General features: G+C 43.2%; 1 protein-coding gene across 3 annotated transcripts in view; it reads right to left on the reverse strand.

The window, feature by feature from the left end:
* Phactr4 (phosphatase and actin regulator 4) overlaps window positions 1-3,698 on the reverse strand; it is an 85,591-nt gene extending 81,893 nt beyond the window's left edge. For 2 of the 3 annotated variants that reach the window (XM_010632388.3, XM_010632369.3), the window contains exon 1: window positions 3,506-3,583. The gene's annotated coding sequence lies outside the window, so the exon portion shown is untranslated. Of the gene's footprint in view, window positions 1-3,505 lie in introns of all 3 variants that reach the window. The other variant, XM_019208796.2, reaches the window with a different exon arrangement.
* Window positions 3,699-8,891: the final 5,193 nt, after the last annotated feature.

Below are 8,891 nucleotides of genomic sequence, written 5' to 3' on the forward strand. Positions count from 1 at the left end.
ACACACACACTTATTTATTTATTTATTTATTTATTTTGGTACTGGGAACGGAACTCAGGACCTTGTGCTTGGGAGACAGATGCAGTGCCAATGAGCTAAATCCACAGCCCTAAAAGCCTTTTATTTTTACTGCTTTGTCCTTGGGCTTTAGCATATACAGATTCACATGAATGAATAGATTTAAAAGTAGACTAACAGCAAAAAAAACACAAGGGAAAAAAGTTTTTCCCCAGTTTATTGACATAATAAAAAATTTAATACGGACTTCTACTCATTAGAAAGGCTAGACTAATTGTATTGACTCAATTCCATTGGAATGCTATGCATTTTACCTAAGAATTAAAGAGAGTTAATGGAGGTTTCTATTTCTGATGTCATATTCATGGCATGTAATGACGTAAATCTAAGATTTTTAACTGCAGGTTTGAAACTGATTAAAATTTTTATTAAAGGAAGTAAGTAAAAGAAAGCTTTTACTGCAGTCTTGATGCTTCTATTAAGAAGGTATACACAGGCTGGGGATTTAGTTCAGTGGTTCTGGCACCTGCTCCACAAGTCCAAGGACTCGAGTTAAAGGTACATTTACATTTACATTTTGTCTCAATGTTTCATGAGCCAAAGCTGTGTGCCTATGCTCTCCAACATATTACTTTAATAAACTATTTAACCACCTTTTGTGTGTGTGGTGATGGAGTACTGGGTATTGAACCCAGAGGCCTGTGCATGCTAGACAAACTCTACCACGGAGCTACTTCCCTGGTCTCCCTTTGTTTCTTTTCTTTCTTTCTCTCTTTCTCTCTATCTCTTTAAGAAAGGGTCTCACTAAGTTGCTCAGGCCAGCATCAAATTTTTGATCCTCCTGCCTCAGCTTCCCAAGTAGCTGGGATTACAGAGGTGTACCACTCTGTCCAGCTTTAACCACCTTTTTATTAAACTTTAAAATCACAACTGAGTAACTCACCACCCTTTCATCTCCAAGGTTCCATAAAATTCTTATTCTGCCTACACAAAGTAATCAAACCATATCCTAAAAACAAAGTGATATCATCAATTTTTTTTGGGGGGGTACCAGGGATCAACCTCACAACCTTGTGCTTGCAAGGCAGGTGTGGTGCCACTGAGCTAAATCCCTGGCCTCCCAATTTTTAGTATGATTTATGGGAAAGATTATGGTTCCACACATTCCAGTTCCTTAAAAATTTTTCATTATTTTTCTCCAATAAGCAAGTTAAAGCTGAGTTAGTATAATTAGTAGCTGCACTAAGTGTGAGGTAATAGAAAGTACACTAGACTTGGAATATGATTCTGCTATTTTCTATGTGAGTTAACTGTATGACCCTGTGCAAGTCACTTAACAATTTAGGAGCCAGGTTTTTATCAAATGTAAAATGAGAGAACTTGGGCTTGGGATGGAGTTCGGTGATCAAGTGTGTTTGCCCAACATATGTTAGGACCCTGGGTTCAATTCCCAGCTCTGCAAAAAGAGAAAACCACCACCTTGCAGAATTATAATGAGAATTATATTACACAATGTTTAATTATACTTACTGCAATAAGAATTAAATTACAAAGTGTATAATTTGTTTTAAAAAAAGCATTCACAGCATTATCATGTTTGAACAAATGACTATGAGTTAGTCAATAGCAACTGCTGTTTCTTATTTTTGAACAGAGCAATTCTGTGGCTGCTTTTTAAAAAGCTTAGCCAGGAAAACATAAAAGGTTCACTGGTGGGTTAAAACTGAAGAAGTGGGATTAGGGGATGAAGCTTTGGTAGAGTGCCTGCTTATAGACAGCATGAACAAAACCCTGGGTTCAATCCCCAGCATCTCACACACACACACACACACACACACACACACACACACACACACATGCATGTTTAAAGAACAACTGCATTAAGGCTATCCAATCCCTGTATAATATTATTAGCCCAATCTGGGATTCTCAGAATATATCATTTCCAGCCGGGTGCAGTGGCACACGCCTGTAATCCCAGCATTTGGGAGGCAGAGGCAGGAGGATCACTGTGAGTTCCAGACCAGCCTTGGTTACATAGTGAGTTCCAGGTCAGTCTCAACTACATAAGACCCTGTCTCAAAAAACAACAACAACAACAACTATAATAATAATGTTATTTCCATTATGAGACATAACACAAAACAATAAAGTGTTTATTTGCCTACTTGGCCAGGAGTGGGGGAAATTGAACATAATCTTAAAATTCAAAAACCTTCCCTGATTCATGCAAAGGGGTCCTCTCTTCATTCAGAGACTTGAAATACTAATTCATTTTTCAAAAGGAGTGTGTGCAATAGCCTTTAGAAAGCTTTACCTGCTCGAAGGTGGCTGTCCTCACCATAGCCCGCTGCCCTCCTTCCCCCAAGACATACTTTTATCTGCTTTTTTTCTTTTACTATGCCCAAGCTCGCTCCACCCAGGCAGTTTCGCCTTCTTTCTTCTTCATATTTACTTTTTCAAATAATACTTGCCACAAAAAGCTTTAGTGTAAGCTAAATCTAGCAATACGGTCTCCCAACAAGTGGTAACAAACCTTACTAATTGATCAAATCCACGCAATTTGGCGGTTTCTAGTAAAAATTATACCATCTCTCATTCCTTGTAGTGTTTTCATTCCTCTTACTTGGCAAAAAAGTGTTTTCTAGAAGCTATTAGGCTTTCTATAAAGAAGATCAGATCCTTCTACTAATAGATATTTTCTTTCGCCTTTTTTTAAATCGAGGAAATAAAAGGATACTGTTAGTGGATCAAAGTACTGAAACCTTTTTCTGCAAGCAATGAATAAAGCTCTAGAACTCGCTGGCCACCCCCACCGCACCCCCGATCCAGAGGTGTGTGAACCACAGCCTTTAGTGTGGTTCTTTGGTCCCAGATCGCAGCTGCCAGACACCACTGCAAACCTGACTCCCGGTTTCCTGGGGAGGGTTGTCCTATTTTTCACAGACTAATCTTCTATCAAGAGGGGGAAAAAAACGCCTTAAAACATTTATGGCCCAAAGCTGTCTGGAGATGACTTTTACAAGTTGAACAATGACCTCGAAATTTCTACAGAAACTGCCTAGCTCTGAAGCCTCCGCTCTGCCCAGCCGGAATGCGAAGGTCTGAGGGAGGACAGGCTTGAAAAGTGGACTTTGTCCGGATCCTGTTACTGTAACCGGACCCCCAGGGAGCGTTCCCGTCCAGACCCGCGGGCTCCCCCGGAGCGGCGACTCGCTCAGGCACAAAGGGGAGAAAGCAGCCCAGACAAAAGGGCCCAGCCAAGCCTGGGGCGGAGGAGCAGAGACTGCGCTGGCCCTGCGGCGGGCGGGGAAACCGCGGCGGGACCGCTGTGGGAGGGCAGAGAGGGAACCGGACGAGACCGCCCCCCCCGGCCGTTACCCACCGCGACCCCTCGCGGAGGCAACAATACCACAGGACCCTGAGAGGCACTCGCTGTCCCACCCTGAGCGTGTGCCACTCACTTTCCCTAGTTCGCAGAACTCACCCGAGTCGCTGCCGCCTCTTCTTCAGCCTCCACAGCAGCTTCCCCCGGAAATTCTACCTGGCCTCTGGCCGCCCGTCTCCAGCCAGAGTCTCCGACCCCTGGGGAGGGGGCGGGGGAGAGGCAGCTGGCCGGACAGTGGAGGTAGGAAGTACCGCCGCGAAGGCTCACGGGACTCGTAGTCGCCAGTTGTGCAGCCTGTGTGGCGAGCGGGACAAAATGGCGGGAATTGCCTGTCCTTCCCTCTGGGCATGCGCCGCTTGAGGCTGGTGCCTTCCTAGTAAAAAGGCTTCGGGGAACTTTCCTGGGACGCAGCGAGGCAAAGGTCATTGAGCTTGAGAGGGTAGAGTTCAATACTGGGCTCCAGGCAGCGCCCAAGAAGGGAACTGATGCAAGTATGTTGTTTTAGAAACTGTGCCCAGTCCTTGTCTAACCAAATTTCAGTCCTAGTCTCCTCAAAAGAAAAATTGAAGTGATAATTTGAATATACAAGTTGCCCTCGAAATTGTGCGTAAGAAACTCTCTTCGATACCTCCAACCTGTTTAGTCCAGCATTCACAACGTTTCACCCTCTTTGCATTTTCTTCATTACTATCACCTGGTGGAACTCACCATCTCTCCACACACACAGTCACACTCATCAGGCCTCCATTCTTCACTCTGCAGACACCTTTGCATTATTGCCAGAGGATTTTTCTAAATGCCAAACCTATTGGGTCACTACCTAAATTAGGCCTCAATGAGAAACCTAAAGCTATAACATTTCTAGGAGAAAACTCTATATGACAAATACACAATGCATAAAACAAAGTTAATATATTGCATGTCATAAAAATAAAAACTGTAGCAGACTTGGTTGCACACACCTGTAAATCCCAGCATTCTGGGAAGGTGAAGCAGGAGGATCGCAAGTTAGAGCTCAGCCAGGGCAAGTTAGTGATTTAGTGAGATCTATCTCAAAAAATAAAAGAGGGCTGGGAATACTCATTATAAAGGCTCTGGGTTAAATCCATAGTTGGGGGGTCAGGGGTGTCCTTCCTAATCCTCAAGGGAAAAAAATCTGCCAGAAAAGCTCTAATTGTGGAATTTAACTATCATCTGTGGTTTTGTCACTGGGAAGCAAAGTCCTAACGCTGTGAGGAACTGAACCCTCACTTCTTTGGTCTTCTGTTCTTTGTATCCTTTTGTTTTGGTTTGCTTTTGATTTTTTGAGACAGGGTCCTGCTATGTAGCCCAGGCTGGCCTCGAACTTACAGCAATCCTTCTACCTCAGTCTCTCTAAAGCAGGACTTAAAAAAAACGAAGTTCTTCCCAGCCTCGGACAATTCCCCCAAGAATACTCCCCCTCAGCTATAACTCCTTGTTCTGGTATGGATAAAATTGACAACTATGTCCTGTAAACAAAGTTTTACAGACACACTGTTATTCATAAGGCTGTATCTTCTTTTAAATTACAAAACTGTCCTTGTCCTGTTTCTGTAAACTTGCTATGTCACTAGAAAGACTACCCTCCTCCAATCAAATGTATAAAAACTAAAACCTTTGCTTTGTTCTCTGCTTTTTGAACATTAGTCCACTGAGCCTGTGTTCACCTAAAACCTAAAGTGAATCCTATCTGTTTCCCTGTAGTCTCTCCTGTCTCTTTTATCCCACAACATTTCTGGTGACCACAAAGAAACTAGAGACAACAGAGTTATTGCCTCCTTTGCCTGCAGGACTGAAAGGGACCTGAGCTGCAGGAATCCTGAGACTTCTGATGCCACCAGGTGAGACTCAGCTCAAAGAAGAAATCAGCTTTCCCTAAATTCAGAATCCCTACCTCCTATTCCCCCACTGCAGCACAACAGAGCCTGTTGACATTCAGGATGATTCTGAAACAGTGCGCTACAGGACCACGGCAAAGTTTTATGGCCCAGGGTAGGACAGAAGGGGAGGCTAATCACCTCCCAGGGTACACAGAATAGTCTGAGGTGTATTGAGTCCAGCAAAACCTACAACCCCAAGTGGAATGTCGGGTGGCCCACAGAGAATTGCTCTCAAACAACTCCTGGAGGAGGCCCACAATGAGAGTGGCTCGCAATGCGGGTATGCTGAGTAATCAGACTCAAGGGGAGCTGGACAAAACCCACACCCAGTTTAAAAAAAAAAACTAGAAATAGGTGCATGAATACATGAGAATAAATAAAATAAAAACAGCTGGGAAAGTGCCAGAAAGCAGGAAACAAACAATGAAAAAGGCTCTCCCAGTTTAAGAGTCCCAAGGCCAGTGTTTTCTCAGCATCACCAGCCTGATGCTGCCAGCAAGGATCTGAAAGCCAAAACAGCCCCAGCCTGGGGCTAAATGATTAAATTTGAAGAACTGTGAGTTCTGCTGAGCCTAAGGTTTTACAGGAGGAATCATATTACAAATTTTAGCTAATTGATAAATGAATTTGGTTTCTAATTTGAGTTGATGCTTTTGTTTAATTGGTGTGCTTAAAGCATTTCTTGGGCATTGAACATTTTTTAATTATAATTACAGGGTTAACCAGCTCTTTTCTCTGCTCTCTGTTGGTTTAAGATAAAAATACAAAAGAAAGAAAGGAAAAAAAAAAAGATAAAAATACAGGGGCCAGGGATTTAGCTAAATTGTTCTGGCACCTGCCTCGCAAGCACAAGGGCCTGAGTTTGACCCCCAGTACCAAATAAATAAATGAAATGAAATAAAAATACTGATTCACCAGGTGTGGTGGGGCACACCTGTAATCCCAGCACTTGGGAGGCTGAGGCAGGAGGATCGCTGCAAATTGGAGGCCAGCCTGGGCTACACAGTGAGTTCAAGGTCAACCTCAACTACACAGTGAAACCTTGTCTCAAAACAAAAACAAAACACCAACTCAAAGTTTCTTAAAACTCTGTTGGCAGCCAAATTTAGAATGTAACAATCTGAGGGGTGGGGGAGACACTTTAAAATCCAAACAGGGGCCAGGGGTTTCAGCTCAGTGGTTCTGCCTCCTGCCTCCAAAGTGCAAGGTCCAGAGTTCAAAGCCCATCCCGTACAAAAGACAAAACAAAAAATAAAATCCAGACAGCTGCAGCCAAGTTTGTTATAAAAGATTTACAATAAGTGATATAGGGGTGGGGATTTAGCTCAGTGGCACGTCACCTTCCTGGCAAGCACAAGGTCCAGAGTTTGATCCCTGGTACCAAAATTAATTAATGAATTGAGAGAGACTCAGCAGCAACAACAGCAACAGTGAGGAGTATGGTGAAAAGAGAGGCCAATCGGAATCAAAAAACAAAACAAACCAGATCTGTTGGCAGCAGCTTCACTGGAAAAAAGACAAAAATTACTAAGGGGCTGGGGTGCAGGCATGGGCAGCACAAAGCCAAGCCAAGCCAGGATCTGCCACTTGGCAAAAGCTATCTTAGAATCAATGTGCATGATGTAAAAAAAAAAAAAGTATGGGCACTAAAAAATGACATGTCCAGAAATTATGATAGATGATAAAATTCCAAAAGTAGCAGGCCACCTACTAAAGGCTATTGCTCTCTGGAGGAACCAGATGCTAGCCTCATTACACTAACAAGAACTAAAGGATAAGGACTAGGCCAGACCAGGCTCTATTAGGCCCCCAAGATCCCGTGGTCACAGTGAATCTAGGGGCCACTTGATAGACTTTATGATAGACAGTAGGGCTGAACACACAGTGGTGATGTAATCTATTGGACCATTATCCAAGGAAAATGTGATATTGTAAGGTCACAGAGGTTCCAGAGAAGAGACCATTTTGTTGGCCTAAAAGATGTGTTATAAGAGGACAAGAAGTCCAACATGAGTTCCTATATCTGCCAAACTACCCAGTTCTCTTGTTAAGGAGACTTACTCCAAAAGCCACAGGCTTATATTACCTTCAAGCCACAGGAAGATGTGACTTTAAGCATGGCTCAACCAAAGCCATGATGTTAACCCTTACTGTCCCTCAGTCCAAAGTATAGAGAGAGATTGTATTCAGATAACTCACAAAAGCCAGAAATAGATAAGCTACATAAACCAACACATAAGATTCCTGGGATAGAGGCTAAATATAATCCACCTGGGCTGGCTATAAATCAAACACCGGTGACTGCAGAACCAAAACCAGGGACACTTTCGGTTTGAGTCCACCAATACCCCTTCCACTGGAAAGACATTCAAGGACATTTAAAGCAGCTCTTTTGGTACCCAGGATTGAACTTGGATCCATTAGCTTTTGAGGCAGGCAGCAGAACCGCTGAGCTAAATCCTCAGCCCTTAAAGCAACTTTTAATACACAGAATCTTGACACTTGATGGGACTTATTTCAGCAAATGCTGACTGGCTCACTTGTAGATTTAAAAGATGACTGCCGGATGTGGTGGTGCATGCCTATAATCCCAGCACTTGGGAAATTGAGGCAGAAGGATCGCTGTGAGTTCAAGACCAGCCTGGGCTACATAGTGAGTTCCAGATCAGTCTCAACTACATAGTGAGTCCCTGTCTCAAAAAAAACAAAACAAAACAACAAAAAAAGATGCCTTTCCTTTTTTTTTTTTTTTTTTGTCTCCACCTTGCACCAGTCAACCTATTTTTACATTTCAATGGGAGGATCCTGTTCCAGGCACAAAAGAACAGCTAACCTGGACTAGGTTTCCAAGGGTTCAAAAACTCTCCTACAACCTTTGTAGGTTTTTTTTTTTTCCTCTTAGTACCAGGGATTGAACTCAGGTCCTTACACTTGCAAGGTAGGTGGTGGAACCACTGAGCTAAACCCCCAGCCCTCTCCTATACTCTTTCAAGAGGTGCTGGCTACCAACCTCAGAGCTTTCATCACACCAGGGAACAATTACACCCTGCTGCAGTATGTAGATGACCTTGTTTTGGCAGCCCAAACCTGAGAGGACTATTACCAGGAAACCAAAGACCTCCTTCATTTGCTTTAGAGGGCTAAATATAAGCTATCCAAGAAAAAGATACAAATCTGTCCACAAGAGGTCAAATATCTAGGATTCATAATGACTCAGGGAGAACATCAATTGGGCATAGAGCAAAAACAGGCTGTCTGTACCCTCTCAACACCAATTACCTGGCACGAAATAAGAATTTCTGGGGGCAGTGGGATTCTGCCATATCTGGATCCCAAATTTCTCACGTATGGCAAGCCCCTATACAAAGGAACAAAGTGGGGGGAAGAAGCCCTTCCTCTGATGAGCTGACCAGAAGAAAAATAACAAATCAAAGAAGCTTTGACTCAGGCTTCAGCCTTATGATTGCCAAATATAACCAAGCCTTTCTTCCTATATGTCCATAGACAGAAAAATATGGCTATAGGAGTTTTAACTCCTGTCCTGAGAGCCTGACGTCATCTGGTGACATACCTGTCAAAACAGC

Source organism: Fukomys damarensis, unplaced genomic scaffold, assembly GCF_012274545.1.
Source record: "Fukomys damarensis isolate Sample0158 unplaced genomic scaffold, DMR_v1.0_HiC HiC_scaffold_23, whole genome shotgun sequence".
NCBI lineage: Eukaryota > Metazoa > Chordata > Mammalia > Rodentia > Bathyergidae > Fukomys > Fukomys damarensis.